Raw genomic sequence first — 22,064 nt, forward strand, 5'->3', positions numbered from 1 at the left:
CTCACGATTACAGAAACAGTTTATGGTTTCTGTGGTGAGCAGTGATTTGGAGCTCGACGACCACCGATTTTTGTGATTGAATCACGTCCACCTTTAAACATTCTAAACCACCTGCGAGTATGCTATATGGAAGTATAGATTCATCACGAGCCTCTTAACATTTCGTACGCTTCAGCTAATGCTTTTTTGAATGGAAACAAAATTTGAGAGCGATATACTGTCTGTTCTCGCGTATCATGTCCGCTTTTTGCGCAGGGGAAACTGAAAAGGAAAAAACTTGACCAACAGCCAAAATCACACCTTGCACACGAGTCAAATGCGCAGTTGCTAAGTGACGCAGCTTGGTTTGGTCTTAAAATCCGCAGCTTATCTAGAAATATCGAGCAGTACGGTTGTTCGTGTAAAATGATGATTATTCTTTATTGAACAGTCCTCGAAATAAATTCTTGTGTAAGTTTTAGATATTTAACCGACTCACATATAAAACCGCTTTGAAATCGACCTTCATTACACCTTTGGAGAACAAACTATGACTGTTCCGACCCATGGTGCCAGAGTTGCAGGTCATCTCAATTATTGTTGTCGACAAAACGAACCACAGATGATAGTTACCATCTTTAGTTTGTATAATTCATTAAATTCGTGGCTCCTGTACATTAAACTTATTCTGTTCACACACTAAAAATTAATTGGATCGTTTTAAAGTGAATCATCAAACGTGAAGGTTATCGGAACTTACAGTACGCAATGGAACTAAAGAATCCAGGCGAAACTTGTTGACATTATACACAAATTTCAGCGTAAACATGAGCGTTGCAATCACATTTGTGCTGTTTGCGAGCAGTTAACGTGATTTGGTTTTGTATTGTCAGTGTCATCCCGAAGTAGATAGAATTGTATGCAAGATAAGTGCCGATAACCTTAAGTTCTTTGATAAAAATTCGCTGCCACCCACTAGGCAGAAGGTCAGTGTTATGCGCGTCAGGGACTGAGATGTGGCTTGCTTTGTGGTGCGTGATCGCGTGTCTCCTGCCAGGGTGGGGATTCCTATCTGAAGTAGCGGGTGAAGGTAAGTTATAACTTTTTGTGAGGTCAAACGACGTTATTTTGAAACAAATTTTAGGCAAACAGTCTTATCAATGTACTTTAATCTTAGAAAGGCATAACCGAACCACACCTTCATAACGCATTCTCAGAAAATATATCCAACTGTTAAAATTAAGAAAAATAAATATGTGTATCATTCAGCCGAATTCTTTTATGGAAAAAGCATCACTTAATGAAACAGGAGGAAATGTCTCTTTACTAACAAGACATTTTGGGACAACTAATGGAATCCGCCCTCATTCTAAACGCAATTAAGTGATGTTCTTACTATATCTGTCTTGTAAAATCCTTTGGTCCTATGTGGCAATCCCGGAATATAAACAGAAAATGGGATATTCGCAGAAAGAAGTAGTCAACTGATTAGTACAAGTGCGCTCAGTTAGTTTGTGTAGATTTGGAGGTAGATACGTATTGTGATCAACACATCATTATAACCCATGAACGTCCAATCGATCGTTAATCATTCATTGCAAAAATTAAAGGTCCGAGTATTTTAAGTTCACGAAAATTATCGGTCACCTATTAGAAAACATTAGTTCGAGAAATGCATTGTCTTGAAGGAAGTTTAATGCTTAATTAACCCAATTAAGAGGTTTAAAATTTAATTATATCGTAGATCAGAAGTGTTAATTATTATAATGGCATCTTTCCGCGCCGATGTCATATTCTATATTTAATATTAACCATAAAATCTTTTCCTTAAATGAAATTTGGACGAAGGATAAACCAAAGGTACAAAAATAATAACGCCATTCCTCAAACTTCACGACAGGTTTTAAAAGATAAGACGCTTATATATTCTGAGGATAAGGAAGACCCACCCTCGATTATCCGTAGTTTAAAACTTCGTATCATATCGAACTATCCTCACTTCTTCTATCAACGCGGTAGAAAGGATTCGGTTAATGGATGCCATTGAGTAAAAAACTTTAAAGAAAAAAACTTTTTGGATTCTGAATTAATGGTAACAGAGGTGTGGATAATTCCAGCCGAGTTCATGGTTTTATTTTGTTGCACGGTCAATATTCTGAATGCGTAAGCAACTTAATACAGTATCTGGTTGTCAAAAGACACTTTTAGTAGTGGCAAACGAGGCAAGGGAGCAAGTTTAAAATTTCTTCTTTGCATCATTTTCCATTTTTTTAGTATTTCTGCATCAACCAAGAAAGGAGCTGATTATCCCATTGTGTAAGGTAATGGTCAGGCCACATCTTCAGTACTTCATACAGCTACTTCAATACATACCCCAATACAGAGAAGGGGAACGAGATTGGTGTGGGAACAAAGGGGTGCTCACGCCAAGAAAGGCTTCAGTTCTGCAAATTGCAGAGTCTGGAGACCAGGCACTTGCGAGATGATCTGACTGAGGTGTTTAAGGCTTTGAATGAATTGAGCAAGCTCAATGCCGATGGGATTCTTCCTCTTGCTCAGATTACACACGTGAGGGGACACAAATTCAGATTAAAGAAGGAACGTTTCAGAATAGATGTGTGGAAATTTGCCTTTAGCCAGTGGGTGGTTGCTGGAACAAACTTATCTGTTGTTGTGGAAGTTGATAGTTTAAGTACTTCAACCTGGTATCCCTGTTTGAAGTATCATTCCTTTAACCAGGAGGTACTTGCAGAACCGAAGCCTTTCACAGTAATTATACCCTTTTGTATCCTTGACTAATCTTGTTGCTCTTCTCTGCACCTGTTTCCACGATCTTCCTAGAATGAGGCTTCCAGATACGTGTATTCCATATTCAAGGTATGGACTAAGCGTTGCCTTATACAGCGGGATAATCACCTTCGTGCCCCTGCTGGCAAAATTCTTCTACATCATTGACCAACCCCATGAGATATCCCAGCAGCCTCTGTAATGCGCACAGAACTTCATATCGAACTATACGATTACTCCCAGATCTTTTTATTTCTCCATTACCTTCGTGTGGTACGAAAACTTTATGAACAAGAGAAAGTTTGTAGTGTTTAATCCCATAAAACTAATACGCTATGCAGATGATGTCATATTACTATCTGAACCAAAACATAATCCATAAAACTTAATAAATTTAAAAATATTGTTAATAAATATGAAGACAACCTTTGACACCTGCACACTGTTCTGTAAAATGTTAACAGAAATTATGGAAGAAAATAACAGAACACGCGACAAGTTTTAAATTGGGAAGAACACAAGTTAAAAAACAAACAAACCTTATCGTCTTGTTCAGAATACGATATTGAAGAATACTTTTAAAAATGGATAAAGAAAATATAATTTATAAAACAGAAGCAATATAAATGATATAACAAACACTAACAAAAATTAATGAAAAACCAAGCTGGATAATATGGATTCAGAAAGAATAAATGCAATATGCTCGACACGAGGCATTCAGCGAGACAGAAGAATGGACTGGCTGAAACATGTGCGGTGTACAAAGAACAGCAGGAGACAAGACTAATAAAAACAACGTATAAATGGAAGCCAAAACAGAAAGGACATAAATATTGGAGTAGAAGAAGACAGAATCATAGTGGAAACAGATGTTTCGTATAACTTGAGGAAGAAATTGCTTTGCTAGTTATTACAATACGTAAGGTTGGTGTTAAGGGATGAAAAATTCCTCCTGACATATTGGGTATAAATATAGAGTCGACTTTCGTAAACTTGTGGGTCCTGAACATCAAAGTTTTTATTCAGACTGCAGAAAAGGAACAAACGCGTGTTTTTCTACACTTGTCTGTACTTCCTTCAATTTTAATATACAAGTCTTGAGTTACTTACACTTTAAAACTGAATACGTTAAATCTTTTATTCATGGAGTCTTAATTGCCATTTTGTTGTTGTTTCGAGAATACTTGTAATTTTTTTTAGAAAGATGTGAAGAAACTTGATAAACCTTCTACAAACTTGATAAAGCGAGTCTTGTCCATAGAAAATGGTTAGAACATTTTCGCATTGCTTCACCGTCAAAATCAACAATTTACCACCCAATTAGGAGGTATGAGTCTACTAGGAATATCGTAGAAGCTCTCCTAGAAGTGGTAGACCACGTGATATCGGAACTATAGGAAGTGACGGGTGAGTAGATGTAACTCTACCGTCCTAAAAAGTCAACAAGATGGCTGTCAGCTGAACTGAAGTTGTCACGAACTTCTGTAATGAAATGCTACAGGAAGCGTGTCATTCTGACTGTCTTGTGCCACCTGACAAACATGGAGGAGGATCAACAACTGTTTGGGAAGGAACATCTTAGTTTTCTTTAGGACTTATTATCACCCTCAAAGAAGAAATTACTGCCACTAATTACTCTGATATTCTGAGTGAGCACGTTCATCCAGTGGAGTAAACATTATTTCCCATAAACGATGACATGATTCAAGATGATAATACAGCAGTACAAATAGCGAAATGTGTCCACTCTTGGTTTGAAAAGCATGAAATTGAGGCTAAGCATCTTCCTTGGCTTGTAATCGCTAGACTTAAGAGCTACTGATCCGCTGCGGGCATATTTGGAGAAGAGAGTGAGAAGCGGGTGTCTTCCTCATTAAACAACTTCGAAACGTTCCTCCGTGAAGAATAGTCCAATATTTCTCTTAAGATAGTTCAAGATTTATTTGAATCTATTCCACGGTAGAATACAAGTTGCTTTTAAAACAGCCACCGTGTCAACGCATACCTGTAACTCTTATCACAGGTGTTTCCATTTTTTTCCCACTCCTTCTATATCTATAGCATTAATTAATAACATTTACTAGCACAAATTCTCAAATATCTTTCAATAAAATCAAACTTCAAAAATATTTTCCCGCCGATACAACTGTAAAGGATTACGCAAGGCGGATGTTCGCGTTCAGCGACGAGTGCAGTGCGTTGAATGGGCTAAATGGCAGGTCACTGTGAGACAGTTGACATCGCAACACAATATCGGGAACGCAAAAACAACATCCCAAATGACAGCACGTCGACGGACGCCTTAGTGTGTGGCGCAAGCAACCAGAAATCCATGCACCCATCTTGCATGGTACCCACTATTCAGGCAGGTACCAGTGGTTGCTTAATATGGGATATGTTTTGCTGGCAAGAACAAGGACCCCTGGTGCGTATGGACCAAGGCTTTACTGGTGACGTCTACCGGCGGTCTTAGGAGACCATCCGCACCCTGCCATGTTGCATCTTTTTCGGGATAGAAACGGGATCTTCCAGGACGATAATGCGCCACGTCATCGGGCCCGCACTGCGCACGAGTGGCTTGAGGAACGCAGTGAAGATATCACCCATCTTGAATTGGCCTTCAAATTCACCTGACCTCGATCCAATTGAACACCTGTGAAATGTTTTGGAACGGGAAGTGAGGCGTGTGGACATGCAATTATCATTGATTCCGACAATTTGTGGAAAGTCTTAGTATGCAGTATGCCTGCAGATCCCTGCGGACGTCTTCAAACATCTAATGGAATCAATGCCTAGGCGAATAGCGATTGTTATCCGTGAGAACGGTGACCTAGCACGATATTAAGTAGGTTTTCATAATTCAGTGATCACTGAATTTATATTTTTAAGGAATAACATTAGGATTTTAAATGTCAGGAGCTACCCAGTTATCCCCTATAATTTATGGTTGAGCTTTGCCCAATGAAAAATTCGAGTTTCAGGGAAAATAATGGAGTAAAACGAAAATGGACTAATTGGGCCTCGTCTTGTGAGGATTCGAACACGATGTGGATGGACACCGATCGTAGCTGCTGCGCTACTTCAGTCGATAATCGGTAAACAAAGTGTACGTTGTGTATGTCCTCATCTATACAATTACGATTCTGTATTAGTTGCAATTGACAGAGTAAAAAGGATGTTCTTAAAGTTAAGAGAAATAAGAACTTATCCAGTGTTAAAATAACACTGGTTTGTTCACTCTTTTAAGGGAAAGCACCAACAAGACACTGAGGAAGTGGCAAAGAACATAATAATTTGTATTATTTCGTAGGAAACAGGGATTTATCTTAACGGAATGAGAATTTATGGGTCTTTTCAGACTAACAACAAACCGCTTTTAATGCTCTTCATTAAAAAAACAGCTGACAAACAAACAAACAAACAAAAGTAAACTTCAATTATGAAGCCCGTTCGAGCGCAATTATGCGTACAAAAAATTCATCGTGCGTACTGGCGAACCAGGACACGTCGGTCTTTATAACAAAGGGTCCGAAGATCGAAGCTACTTGAGATATGACACCGCCCCACGATTTCAGATATTTGAAGATAATATTGTCCATTTGAGAAAGCGCTGATAGAAAATTTTAAGAGATTAAAACGTAAAGATGTCTTAACCAAACAAATGTCACTCAGAAACAGCCAGCCTGAGAACAAAACGTGCAAATTATCTTTCCATCTCATTTCTTAATTAATGAATGAATGTAAAGTTATTCGGACACCTTTTATTATTTCAGTGATGGCGCTGCAGAGGCACAACACTAAACAGTTGTAATTATTTATTTTCTGTACACGAGTTGACAGAATTCTCTCTTTTGAATGCGGTAAAAAACTGTTTTCTACAAGATGCGTCAATCTCATAATGTGAGGTGCTTGCCACGAGTTCCCCTGTTCCTTCATTTAAAATAAATAGCACCTCTAAGTTCTTCTTAATTGCTGTACACTGATTACCTTTCTCTTAAATATTTTCTCCATACACAATAAATAAATTTATTTTCTCAGCACGCGCACACAATAAAAATTGCGGAGACTTTTCTTTTAGATCCCAAATCAATTCTAATAATTCTCACACTAAATATGTACCTTTTAATCCAATATTTCAAATAATGCGCCATGAAGGTAATTATGGGTCTCTTATCTAAAATATTCCTAATTAAACGATATTTTAATTAGGTAACAATCCGTTATTTATAAATGAACGTCTCCTTGTTTATAATACGCAAGTGTACAATGACATTTGGTGGTTTATTTGCTTCTCCTCACAGATACCGAAGTGTATCAGCGTTCACCCCCCCCCCCGGACATATCTATCCGTGTGAATTTCTAATAACTCTTCAAAAACAAGGGTTCACCTAAATGGTCAGCCCTAAACTGTCCAACTCCAAACTCACAGAACCAACTTTTTCTCTCCCGTTTTATCTCTTCAACTTCTGTTTTCTTGAACAACCTTCCTTGACAGGCATTTCCCAAAAATTACAATCAGTGAAATTCATGTCTAATGTCAACAAGTGTCTTCTCAACCTTTAATCTACGCACGAAACTAAATAGTGTTCTAATACCTTTCACGTTTCAGGGTTTCTTTAAAAAAATCAGAATTTCGCTGCAATTCATCCAGCTCTTTCCAAAACTCTTCGTATATTCTTTTTTAATGTATAAAAATATTTTTGAGATCCCTCCTTCATCCAGAGTTCCTTGCTTTCTGCTTCTTTTGACATTCTTTCCTTGATTCAAAAATTTTTCCACAGCACTTCCATCTCCTTTCACCGCAAGGGTACAGTTCCACTAAATTTATGAATTTTCTTCATAGATTTTCATCCATTTCACTGATCCATTCATTCCAAATATTTGTCTAGTTCTGCCTTGAATTTATTTAAGCTGTCGACTTCTACAACAATAGACTTATTGCAAAATCATTTAGCTCCTTGTTAGAGTTTGATAAACATCTGGCCCTCTCCCCCTTGAATAACTCCTCATTGGTGAATGTAGATGCAAAATACTCATTTAGTTCGTTCACCAGCTATCTAAGAATGATCTTCTACAGTCAAACTACTGATATAAAGTGGACCAATCTGATTCATCTCCTTCCTTTTAGAGTTTATATTAGAAAAGAAGTCCTTGCTGTTATTCTTTGTATCCTTTTCCAAATATTTTTCATAATTTGCCTTTGTTTGCCTAACCTCCTTTGTGACTTGATTACAGACTAGCTTGTATCTACCACAGGCTTCTGTGTCCCCTGACATTTTATGTGCATCCCATGCATTTTTCTTCTCTACCACGAGCCTCATTAGTTCATCTGACATCCAGTTGGGCCTGAACCTAGAGCAGTATTTCTTAGTCGGAACAAAAAGCCTGAGAAGATTCAAAGAAGAAATCTAGCTTCCAAGATTTCTTCTTTGAATGCTTCCCATTTAGAGTTTGCTGTTGGTAACATCATCAGTTGGTCCCGCTGAATAGAACCTAAAAAATCTGAGGCCACTGTAGTAGCCTTTACTAAAACAAAAACCCTTCCCTTTACCCCTGATAAGTAGTTACATCTTTAAATAAATCCCACATCAGTACACTGTGATCACTGCCACCTAGCGGTTCCTTTATCTGTAAATTCTTAATGCATGAATAATCATTGCTGATAATCAGAAGAAGAGTATTATTACTTCTGGTTGCCTCTCCAACATGCTGCATGCTGCTATAAGAAAACAATCATCCAATAAATCCACAAAAGACTTGCTAGTGTGCGAGTGACCAACCCACAAGTTCCAATCTATATCTGGAAAGTTAATCTCCCATTATAAGACATTTCGATTTACTAGCCCACTCTATTTCTCTGTATAATTATTCATCGTACTCATCAAGTTATTAGGCCTAAAACAAAACTCCTACCGTCATTTTTGCCTTCCCAGTGCTTATGTCACACCAAACTGACTCAACATTGCACTGCCATCTATGTCAACTGGATGCACTTCCTTAGATTTTGTGTTTCTTAACTAATAGCATAACCCCTCCTTCCTTCCTTCCTTTCCTGTCTATCAAAACTGGTCAGCCAAGAGTACACATTGTACTCCCCAAATTCCAATTCTGCATCCCTTATATCTGAGTGGCACCACGTCTCTGATATCCCAACAATATCGGCCTTTGATGTCTTGACCAGCACCTCAAATTCATCAAACTTATTTACCATTGGTGTACATGCAAGTATACATGCACCTAATTGCGTGTACTTCTTCAAAAACCTTTTCTTCGTATGCCTGCAATTTTTCAAATATGAACGAGTAATTTTCGAAGAATCATTCTTAAATTACACACAAATTTATTCCATCTAATACTTTTAATGCTGTCAGCAAACACTTTTTATCCACCTGTTTTTTTTCTCACATCTTGATGCCAGATATTAAAGTTACCTGTATGTCAGAGTAGCCAATTTGTATAAAATTCTAAAATTTCTTAAAATTACAAACGTGACCACACCTCAGATCAAATAGATTCGAAAACTAAATTTCTCTTTCAGCATAAAACGTGGGCGATCGAATAATATTAATGACGCTTCAAATTTTTAGATTTTCATTTTCCCGGTTATCAGAGTATCGATTTACGCTTGCTTATTTTTTTTGTTTCCATAAATTCGGTTTCTTAAACACCTTTCAGAAGTAGATGTTGACATCCTGGACATAATCTGTTATGAATGTTAGCACGGTACCGATCTCAAAGTTAATTACATCTTAATTATTAAAAGGCAAACCCATTAAGTGTTTCACAACGGTTAACAAAATAATCCAGTATCATTCAACAAAAAGTCTTTTAACGTTGTGCTACTTAATGTAGTAGACTTTGATCACCCTAATGGATTATGTATGTAACCAGAATGAGCCATAAATTACGTCTGTCTGTTATAGTAATCAGAAGACTTCATAACACCCTAATGTGTTTCTCATTTGCCTTGTTATTGTAGTTATCAGCCAAATATTAGAAAAGTTCAGAGATGAAGAAGCCTTATCCCCTCCCCTCCTCTGAGGAGGAGACACTAGACAGTGCAAGAGCAGTGCGATGACTACTTTCTATCTTGGGGATGTTGTGTAGTCAAACTACTCATTTTGATGTCAACTTTGTGATAGAATAATGCTGTTAATTAAGAAACGGCTTTTGTATGTCGAGAAATTCGAAGACTTTGGTCCAAATCATGAAGAATAATTATCCAATTTCTTTTTTGAAATGATTGGATAAGACGAAATAATTAAGCAAAACTTTGATGGTAAAGATCAATTCAGCTCGACTGATATGTACCAGCTTTTGGGAGGACAATTATTAAATACTGTACTTGGATGAACAGTATCTTTTTTTTATAAAACAAAACACCTGCCCAATTAAATTATTAAAATTAATTTAGCTAATTTTATCAGAAAATATCATCGACTGTTTAAATAAAAATCAGACTGGAAACATGCTTTGAATGGTAAATGCGCCATCGGCCAGCCTCATTGTCAAAAAGGAAAAGAGAAAATGAAAAGGGTAAGTCATGTGCTATCGTTAATTATGTCATTGTGATCATTACTACAACGTGGGCATCTCATTTGGCGTGTTTTAAAAATTCCTATTAATTTAGAAGTTCTGCAAATGTTCCTGCACTCTTCAAAAGCGCATGGTGGGGTCTGGAATTGGATTTAAGAGTTCGACCGAGCAACACAGATTACAGACAATAATGTGATTTGTATGCGCATTATAAGAGAATATGTAACAAAGCCAGTGATCGGGTAAGACAGGCGAAAACATGAGAAAATACTAGCAAAGAGAGCTAAGAAAGGGATAAGAATTTCTTTTCAAAGAAATACTTATCCCTGTTCATAGCAAAGATAAGAGAGAAAATCAAGATAAGTCCCTTAATGGTTGCAGCGGAAAGCTCATTGACTTTGATTAAGAATGGTAGTCAGAAAATTTCTACAACAATAGAATCTTGAATAGATCCTACCATACGTTCGTAAAGGGGAAGTCACGCTTGACCAATCTGATAAATGACTACTACTATGTAGTAGTTGCAGAGCTGGATGAAGGTAGCAACTTTGACTTTATGTATTTACACTTTAATAAAGCTTCTCATACCTTCCCTCAAGGAGGGCTGTGAAACAAACTGGAAGAAGTTAGATTTATAGGTGAGATTCTACGCTGGATCGCAGGCTGGCTAACATAGACGACGGTGGGTTTCATAAATGGTCAATCTTCAGAGTGGACCAATGTAACAAGTGTCGTCCCTCAGAGTTCTCTATTGGGGCCCCCTCTTATTTCTAATTTTCATAAATAATATTGACTAGGGTATCCGAGGGAAGCTCTCAAAGTTTTCTGATGATTTAAGGCGGGAAGGGTGGTTAACCATTCATGCCAGGCCATGTTGTTGAAAAAACAGTTCGATAGTGCATTTATGGCCCAAAAATGGCAATTGAAGTTTAATGCCCCTAAATGTAAGGTTATACTTTTGGGGACCAGAAATCCTAAAGTCACGTATAAGCTAGCAGGAAATCATCTAAAAGTTGTTCGCGATGGAAAAAACTTAAGTGGTATGATATGACTCAATTTGATATGAAATTTTTCAGGCAGATAGGAAAGCATACAGTGTCATCTTCATGATTTTGATGAGGACCCAGTGAAAGCAGGACTTCATTATACATTACAAGGTAAATTACCACTTTATGTAGTCATTTATAACCATATTCCAGGATGTCGTTAGACCGGATTTGGAATATTTTATTCAAGTCTGGAAGCCACACCTGAAAAATACGAACTTCTGGAGAGGATTCAAAGGGCAACCAGACCAGATTAATGATAGGTGGATATCGATGCACATATGAACAACAATTTGGAAGGTTTGGCCTGCAAAGTCTGTCAACTAGAGGACATTAAATTAGAGATTTGACGGATTGAGGTTTATTATGAAAAGAGTTTGGTAAAATGAAAGAGGAAGGCCTTTGGTGAGACAACGACCAGAAGGCACAAATAGAAAATCTCAGGGAATAACATTACGGAGGAGTGGATCTTACGAAGTTCACCTATGGGCAATGGGTGGGTTGTCCAGTCCTGAAACAAGTTGCCTCCCAAAGTGGGTAGAGGAAATGATTATGGCTAAGTTAAAAGCGGAATTTCAATTCCACTTTACCTTGGTTACCTTGTGCGAATCGAACTATTTTGTTTTATTTTATTATTTTATTTTTGGGCTTATGCAGAAAAAGTCTGCTTTCTTGCATCACTTGGCTTTAGTAATATCCCTCCTCGCAATTTATAATATTATACTGATTAGAAAAAAACGCAGCCTAGTTCTAAGGGTTAAAGGCACAAATAACGGGCGTTGTCTTCAGATGTAAGTTTTACTTCCATACACCGCTTGACAAAGTCCAGTATTCACAGTTCGGTATAAGTTCACTAACAGAGACAGCCCGCCGGCTGATGAGAAGCCAGTGCTTCAAAACATCTGTCTTAGCTATGTCTTTAGGAGGTTCATCTATTTCTTACGGGTTGAAAGCAATATTCCAAAAGAAATTTATGAAAATCTCTTTAGCTTAGGTAACTTATGTCGATTTTAGAATAATAAGAATTGCACTGTTTTTGCATAGCAGTAGCAAAATACGCATTAGTCAACATGACTTCAAAAACTTTATGGCCGGATTGCGCAATGCGTCCAGTTTAGATAGATCGGTATGATTTGATCTTTCCATAGAACGTGATGTTAAAATTTTATTTTTGTGTTATCATTTACGTACATAAAAAAATTCTTATCGATGCACAAATAGCAGAGACTAGCACAAGAAAAATCCATCTGGCAACAGTATTCTAAAAATGTGTTGCTGGGCAATTGCACATCTTTAATGGTATTTTAACACTTGTTTACTCCACCATGCCCAGTGCAATTAGCGCAACGTTTGAAAGAATGGCTTTCAGTTTCGTATATTTACCACACGTTTTCACGATAAACTTAGGATCTCATCCAAAAAAGAACAAATTTGACTCGCAATTTGTTTCTAAACACACTGGTCTGTGAAATCAATTGTAAGTCAGCTTATATTTAACACTGAAGAGATAAAAATTCTAAATTACAATATTCTAAGCACGAAAGAAGAAAACGTTCCATCGCGATAAATCCTGATACCCGGACTGAAACTTGACAAAAAAGGATATATTCTTTAAATCGGTAAAAATGAATTTTGCGTCTTCTTATGCATTCAAAACGGTGTACAAGAACAATCCTGTGAGACAGTTCTTTGTTAATCCCAGATGTATAAAGCCACGTACCCATCGGTGGAACTAACTCCCTTTATATTTTAAAGACATTTCATGAATTTTAAAAGAAGTTCCATTGCGAAGAAAGCAACGCCGGATGAACAATAAGTAGATGTATTGAATTTTAACTTAGTTTTTACTTCTACAAGAACATACTTTGATATTACATTGTACTATATTACATATAGTTAAAACTAAGTTAAGATGGACTGTATTATAGTCAAAACTAAGATTTTTCCAATTACGATGCTCCTTTTTTATCCTGATTATACACGATGGATTTAACTGTATTCGCTTAAATACTGATAGAGTTCAACAGTTGGGTTGGCTGAAATACGCGGGGAGGGGAGAAACACAATTAAAGCCCGTCGGACCGAACACGATATGGTGACTCCCTAATTTTTCATCCCAACAAGTGTTCATTAAAATTGACTAATTCGATCATCTGAAAAGCCTTCCAGAGTTGGATTAATTGATTGTTCAAGGAGATCAAGACCATGAAGAATCATTTTTTTAATGAAAACTCCGAACACGAAAGGTATTAGAACATATAGTACTTAATATCATGCGTGGGTTGAAGGTTGAGAAGATACTTGTTGACATTAGATTTGAATTTCTATAGATTGTAATTTTCAAGAAATACGTATGAAGGGAGGTTGTTCCAGAAAACAGAAGTTGAAGAGACAGAGAGAAAGAAGAAAAGTTGGTTTGTGAGTTTGACTTTTCTGGTTGCAGCAAGCATATGGAGTGTTTAGAAGAAAGGGGGAAGGTAATTATGGAAGCCAATTCAGAATTCCAATTCCCATTGGAGTACGAGAAATAGAAATATCTATAGACTATCCATAGAAAAGGCATGCAGCAGAAACAAGAAACAAAACGTCTATGAGGCAGATCGGAGAGACTTTGTTAGAGAAGGGTCATTCATTCGCGTTAGTACCTCTTTCAATGGAGTCTGCAAGCATGAGATAGGGTATCAGGGCACCGCCCCAAAAGAGAAAAAGAGCTAAAGAGAAAAGCCAGGTTTTTAGATGCAGCAGAAATAATATTTGTGAAGTGCTTATGGAGAGATTAGAAGTCAGGGCAATCCCTAATAGAGATATGTGATGTTATCTAAAAATATGAGTCGTCGAAGATAAGCACAGAAGCAGAAGAATACTTTTTTTTTGCGAGATATAAGACAGAACTGAGCTTTAGAAGGATTTGAATTAACCAGCAAGGTTTTCAAATTGGAAGGTGGAATGCAATGTACTATCGTTAGCAAAACTATGGATAGGATTTCCGACCAATGGAAGAAGATCATTAATACAAAAGTGGAAAATAGTGGGAGAAAGAACTGAACCTTGAGGGAAAACTGAATTTGTCCATAAGCCAGTATGATCAATAGCGGTTTGACACTGACGGAATCCATATTGGCGATCTTTGATCAGATGGAAGGTAATATTAGCTGGTAGATGACTCTCAAAGAGGGGCAACATTTCTTTTAGTAGTAGATGCCACACCTCGACCCCTGCTTACCCCTGTTGTTTCACACCTGGGTGGTCACTTCCAGTATACTAGGTGCCGTATTTCAGGACATGCACACGGGGGTTATACCCAGGGTTACTAACGGTCCCACCATCATAGAAGTGCAAGCAGAGGATTTGGATGTCGCAGAATAACCGGACTTCTCCGAAACTCGGTCTACTTGACTCAAATGACACGTGAGTATCAGTTCCATAAGCATTTACGCTCCAAGGTAGCAAGTCCAGAGCCCAGCTTATTATATCTGAAAGAACGTCTGTGACAAGCCTCAAGCCTCACAGGGTTATACTAATTTCCAAAGAGACGAGGGAAAAATGAAAGACCTAAATTTCCACCTCAGAAGTTAACCAGCTCGAAGCGGAAAACAAGAATTCCTTCAGTCTGACAAATTTTGACCTTGAGCGTGGTTATCGCGAAAATAGCAAGTGTTTAGATCACTAAGGTTACGAGTATTTTAAGGATGTGATGTCTTATATACAATAAAAGTAATTTCCAAATGGAGATTTTTGAAACATCTAAAGGTTTGCTAGAGACAAAGGCTACAAATACAAATGTGTAGGCTAGTGCACTAAAGAAAAAAAGAAGGAACTACAAAAGGTCTCTTATTACAGAAGAAACCGTGGTAAGTAAATCACACTTTGCGAAATGAAATATTGGTATGTTTCCTGCAAATATAATCCAGCTTGAAAGAGCGTACGAAATAAAGAAGGAAATACAGACCAGTATATGGAAAGGATAAATGCAAAGAAATTTGCTAAAAATCGAAACCAAGCTGTATAGTTTTGCGCTGAGATTAGATTACAATCGAGTTAAAATAATTTGAGTTGAAGGTGAACTGAAAGAACAGAGTCTAAAGTTAAAGGGAACTGAAAATTGTTATCCACTTGAAGAATATACCTAAAAATGAATACTGTTTTGTAGCCAAAAAGGTAAAGTATTATGGTAACACTGAGATAAAAGAAAAATCTGTATCATGAACTTTATTATCATGAACTTTGTGAAATCTTTATTCCAGTCAAAGTCAAATTACAAGTTGAATTTCTCTGGTTTTCCTCTGAACAGCAATGAGAAGACAGAAATCATTGTCCTTCATTGTTCGGATGTTAAAGTTATTTCTCCAATAGATTGGAAAAAAGAACCTCCAGGAGCAGGACCAGCAACTTCCCCTGACCCATTGGAAAACTAAGCATCACAATAGCTAAAATACCAAAGGAAGAGATCTTTAAAAAAAAACAAAAAGTACAGTTACTCGTATTGTTCTTTTCCCATTGCCAAAATGTAACGTAATTCCTCTTGGAACTTTTAATCAAATTTTCCTCATTGTCCACAAGGGCAAATAATTTAATATTTGTAAATAAAAGCAGATATTTTTAAAGTCCGTAGTTTTATTTTAAATCTGGAATGTGCTCATCTAAGCTCAAACGTTATCGTTTTATTCTTGTGCTCCAAAATGAATGCATATTCTTCACACGTTTTAGTGCTTTTTTGTCAAATTATCAAGGTGATAAAACTTGACAAAAAAGCACTAAAACTAACACCTATCAGTTACTCTTATTTTCCTAGTTCCTCTTTGAGGGAGCTTGGTGTCTTGTGGTTTTTATCTCAAAGAAGATAAGTGTTATCGCACAAAACTATGAATTGAAGTTTACCAATATTCTAAAAGAGGATGAAATTTCTTTTATCAGTTTTATCAGGTAAAAATCAGTTTGGAAAAATATTTTTGCCATTACGATGTCGTTGGTAGATTTAAAGAAAATGTTCAAGACTGTCTGAATGTTTTCTGACGCCTTGAGATTAACGAGGTAGTAACTAACTTAGTGGAAGGGATGCTTAAAAACTTAAGTAGTGGAAATTCCCCTTTGATAATAACTGGAAAGTTATGACTAGACAGAATTACATAATCGACAAAAATTGTACCTCGCAGTTAGTACAGGGCATGTAATAGCAATCCTACGTGGTGGGAAAGGGACGAATTATTTTCTTTCCCTCCCCATGTGAGTTTATTTGTGGCATTTGGAAATGAATTGTTACTACTGGTCCTGTGCCAGATAATCCTTTGCTTGGCCAAAGTAAATGAGTCAAGAGAGAAATGGCCTTGACCATTTTATTATTAGAAACTGAACGTATAAACTAACATTATTAACAAGCCACAAATTGTTGATAGAAAAATTACTGGAAATTTAGAGGAGGCATTTTAAGAGTCAAATTTATATTTTTTAATATAAATTAAATAATATATATAAATTATTAAATTAATATAAATATATTATTAAACACACAAAAGATACTGGTATAAAAAATTGTGTGTGTGGAATCTTTTGAAACGTTTATTATTTCAATGTTGCAGTGGTTAAATATTTTACAATTGTTTTACAAGTTTATTACAAAAGTTTTTACGGATCTCTCCTTTGTACTCAATGGAGATGGTTTCGGTGGTCTATTTGCACGTATACGTGCTCTATACGCCTTACAACACTCACTATTGGTCTTCGGCATGTTGAATTATAATTTTTTCCGTCGAAAATTTTTATGAAATACGGTAGAGAATGACGAAAGAAACATTTTGGTTTTAAAATTTTTAAAATTGGACTGCTAGAAGCTGAGATATAGCGATTTAAAACGTAAAAGCGACACGCACGCATGCGAGTTACACCGTGGCCGCTTTGTAGGGCTACTTATTGCGTTATGTGTCGATGCTACCTAAGGCGTTGCATCGCTCGTGCCTGGTACGGAGCGGCACAATGGTTGGGGGCAGTGAATCATTTCGTGTCGCATTTTTGTGGCGATTTTTGTCAATCCACGGACGCAAGTTACTCCCATGTGAAAACTGGCTGCGGCGCGTCTAAAGAAGTTTCACTTCAGTAATGACAAGTGCACCTTAGAGGACTAGTTAATGGGTACAATTATAGTATAGACTACAAAACTTATATATAGGGATGGACAAAATAATGGAACACCTGTGATACGAGTTACAAATATGCATTAATATTTTGTTTTTCCAAATTTGGTGATTGTATCACTTTCGATACAGTTTCCCTGGATACATTAGACAAATGTATGGTATTGAGCTACCCTTTGCTTTTAAAACAGCTTGTATTCTACATGGAATAAATATAAATAAATCTTGAACTGTCTTAAAAGGAATATCGGATCATTCTTCATGGAGAAACGTTTCAAGCTCCTTGAGTGAAGAAGGTGGAGGAAATCTGCTTCTCACTCTCTTCTCCAAATATGCCCACAGTGGCTCAGTAACTTTTAAGTCTGGTGATTGCGTAGGCCGTGGAAGATGCTTAGCCTCAGTTTCATTCTCCCCAGACCAAGAGTGGACACATCTGGCTGTGTGCACTGGAGCATTATCATCTTAAAACATGACATAATCTGTGAGAAACAATGTTTGCACCATGAAACTGGTCAATCAGAATATCAGTGGCAGCAGTAATTTTTTCCTTTTAGAGTGTTGATAGGACCTAAAGAATACCAAGATATTGCTACGCAAAGCACTGTTGATCCTCCTCCATGTTTGACGTTGTCACAAGGATGATGCGCTTCTTTTGGCATTCGCCAAATGTAAACTCTCCCCGATGTTGGGAAAGTGTGAATGATGAAGTTTCCAATCATCGTGTACAGTTTTTGTCTCCTTTCACCGTGCATCCCCTTTCTAGCATAACCATCAGTAACCAGTGGCATGGCAATAGCGGCCCTGCCATATATTTCAGCTTTATGAAGTTCTCGCTGAACTGATTTGCTCGAAACTGGATTGCTAAGACTCCTGTTAACTTCTGCAGTTAGTTTTAAATCAGTAGTTTTGTTTTCGAGATACAATCCTTTTCAGTGTACTTCGATCTCCTGCCATAATTTGAATTATTAGATTTTGTTTCTGTTTTTCCAATTTTGGTGAATGCATTACTTTCGATACAGTTGCCCTGAATACATTAGACAAATCAGCAGTTCTAGTCACCGATGCCCCTGCTAAACGCGCACCAACAATTTGACTTATTTGGAATTAAGACAGATCGGTAATTTTCTTCGTGTACTTTGTTATATCACCTCCAAATAAACATCAGCTTTTTGTCTTTCATTCACAACACTACCAGCTAGAAACCAACAAAAAATAACATCACCGCATATTCATAAATTCATGCAACCATTACAAAATCCACTACTTTCACTTTAACAAATAGATATTTATTTAAAGTATACCCAGTATAAAATAAAATAAAATAAAATATTTCAGTAGCTTTCGGAACTCGTGTCCCTTTATCAACTGACAAATTTGAATACATTACAAGCAAAGTGTGGCACGTTACTCATTCGTCATTGTTGTAGCACGGACGTGTGCTGCCTTGCGCCAGTGATCATCCATCAATAAAACGGTTGTCTCCAGGATTGGATGTATACGCATGCCTTTCTGGCGATTTAATGCCTTAGGGTTGTTCATTATGTTTAGTGACTCTAGCCATAGGCGGTGGCGAAAGTGTCGCGCGTGGTCCACTATCTCAAAGTCGCGTTTGGGGTCAAGATCGTGGTTGGTAGCCCAAAAATGTTCTGCAAGCGTGGACTGGTCAGTTTCGGCAAGCCGGATTGCTCTGTCGTGTTCCGTGAGGCGATCCTGGAGACGTCTCGATGTCTCACCTACGTAGCAACTGTTACAGGCCCTACAGGTGATACGGTACACTACATTGCTGCGTAAGACAGGTGTGACAGGGGTCTTCACACTGGAGACAAGTGAACGTAGGTTCCTACCTGGTAATTGTACACATTTTATGTTGTAACTTCTCAGGATCTTCGAGATACGTCCTGACACTCCTGGATAGTACGGAATGTAGGCGGATGATATGCCGACTTGCTTCGGAGGTCTTGGGTTGGAAGTAAGTTCTTGTGCCTGTAACAAGCATCTGTTTAGTACATGGGATGGATAACCGCATCTGGTTAGGTCCGCCTTCACACGGGAGATCTCGTTACGTCTAATTGTGTCGGTGCTGGAATGGCTCCAGGCCCTGGAGAACAGGGTGCGGGCAGTGCTATTGAGATGGCTTGGAGCGTGGCCGGACCCGTAGTTGGTGAATTGACCGCACCACATAGGTTTGCGGTATACTGAGGTCTCTAGATGTGGGCCTACGCGATGCACTAGCACGTCCAGAAACGGGAGCGAACCGTCCACCTCTGATTCTACGGTAAACTTGATGAAATTGGATAGAGAGTTGAGGTATTCTAGTAGTACGGTTTCAGAACCACGTGGTATTATGGTAAAAATATCGTCGACATATCTACACCACGTTGTAATAGGTGTAGGTGGGTTCTGGTGTATCTGCTTCTCCAGATCTTCCATGGCGATGTTAGCTACTACGGAACTGACAGGGGCACCCATAGCAGTGCCATGTACTTGTTTGTAGAGTGAGTCTTCAAAGGTGAAGATGCTGCTAGAGAGGCATAGGTTGAGGGCGGTACAGATGTCATCAGTGGATAGTGACGTCCTGGATTGGAGGCTTAAGTCGCTCTCAAGGAGCCTTCTGGCGCAGTGCACGGCTTGTTGGACGGGAATCGAGGTGAATAAAGAAACCACGTCAAATGATGCCATGACAGAGTTATCAGGGATTGAAATGTCCTTAATGGTGTTAATGAATTCACTGCTGTTTTTAACGGTGCAAAAGCAATCGAATTATACCTAAAGGGTTCCGATACAAAGCCCCGTTCCACAACTCTCATATGGATCGTGCCTGCTTTAACTTCAGCCTACGCACGTTAAATTTATGGATATCCCATTTCCACCATGAAATCAGGAACGCTGACTACAACAAGTCCAGACTGTTACAACATCTACAAGGTAAGGTCTCGCCTATTGTATTTACAAACCTTATACATACCATCTGCCATCGGGCTAGTCAGACCTCGGATACCTACCGTTTACGCCAACAGCGCAAGTTCATAAACTTGAGCATAGAAACTAACTCCTTAAAGACGAACACTCGTTCAGACGACACGACTTCTTTCGTCTTGAATCTAAGTAACAAACAACTGTCCAACGAGCAGCTGAGTGTTTTATCAAACGGTATGAAATTCGCCGTTATACCATCGAAACCTCCCATCACACAGCTCGCTATGGGCATAGAAGCCAGTATTACCAACCTTCCCGAAGAAACTGCCAACGAGATCCGATTCAAGACTGCCGCAGTCCTCCGCAACACTCGAAAAACGTGCTCAAACCTCAACCACCGCCAACGTGCCGCCCTGTCATCTATAAGAAAAGACAACTCCATCGTTGTACTTCCTGCGGATAAAGGGCGCCGGACTGTTGTGCTGGACCGATCAGCCTACCGAGAGAAAGCCTTGGCCCTATTACTCGATCCTAACGTATATGAACCTCTACCTGATCCTCCCGTTAAAGTCTTGAAACGTCTGGAAGCAAATGTTAATAAACTTGTCCACGCATGGCTTAAAGATAAGAAGATCCCGACCGCGACTCACCATCTTCTGCGTGCTACTGGCTGCCAACTACCGCAATTCTACGGATTACCAAAGATCCATAAACCGGGTATTCCTCTCAGACCTATAGTGTCTTGCTGCAGTGCCCCAACGTATGAACTGTCCAAACACATCGCGAGCCTCCTCTCGCCTCTTATAGGTAATACATCTCACACCGTTAAAAACAGCAGTGAATTCATTAACACCATTAAGGACATTTCAATCCCTGATAACTCTGTCATGGCATCATTTGACGTGGTTTCTTTATTCACCTCGATTCCCGTCCAACAGGCCGTGCACTGCGCCAGAAGGCTCCTTGAGAGCGACTTAAGCCTCCAATCCAGGACGTCACTATCCACTGATGACATCTGTACCGCCCTCAACCTATGCCTCTCTAGCAGCATCTTCACCTTTGAAGACTCACTCTACAAACAAGTACATGGCACTGCTATGGGTGCCCCTGTCAGTTCCGTAGTAGCTAACATCGCCATGGAAGATCTGGAGAAGCAGATACACCAGAACCCACCTACAGCTATTACAACGTGGTGTAGATACGTCGACGATATTTTTACCATAATACCACGTGGTTCTGAAACCGTACTACTAGAATACCTCAACTCTCTATCCAATTTCATCAAGTTTACCGTAGAATCAGAGGTGGACGGTTCGCTCGCGTTTCTGGACGTGCTAGTGCATCGCGTAGGCCCACATCTAGAGACCTCAGTATACCGCAAACCTATGTGGTGCGGTCAATTCACCAACTACGGGTCCGGCCACGCTCCAAGCCATCTCAATAGCACTGCCCGCACCCTGTTCTCCAGGGCCTGGAGCCATTCCAGCACCGACACAATTAGACGTAACGAGATCTCCCGTGTGAAGGCGGACCTAACCAGATGCGGTTATCCATCCCATGTACTAAACAGATGCTTGTTACAGGCACAAGAACTTACTTCCAACCCAAGACCTCCGAAGCAAGTCGGCATATCATCCGCCTACATTCCGTACTATCCAGGAGTGTCAGG

Source organism: Mastigoproctus giganteus, chromosome 9 (assembly GCF_048544385.1).
Source record: "Mastigoproctus giganteus isolate SK-2022 chromosome 9, ASM4854438v1, whole genome shotgun sequence".
Taxonomy (NCBI): domain Eukaryota; kingdom Metazoa; phylum Arthropoda; class Arachnida; order Uropygi; family Thelyphonidae; genus Mastigoproctus; species Mastigoproctus giganteus.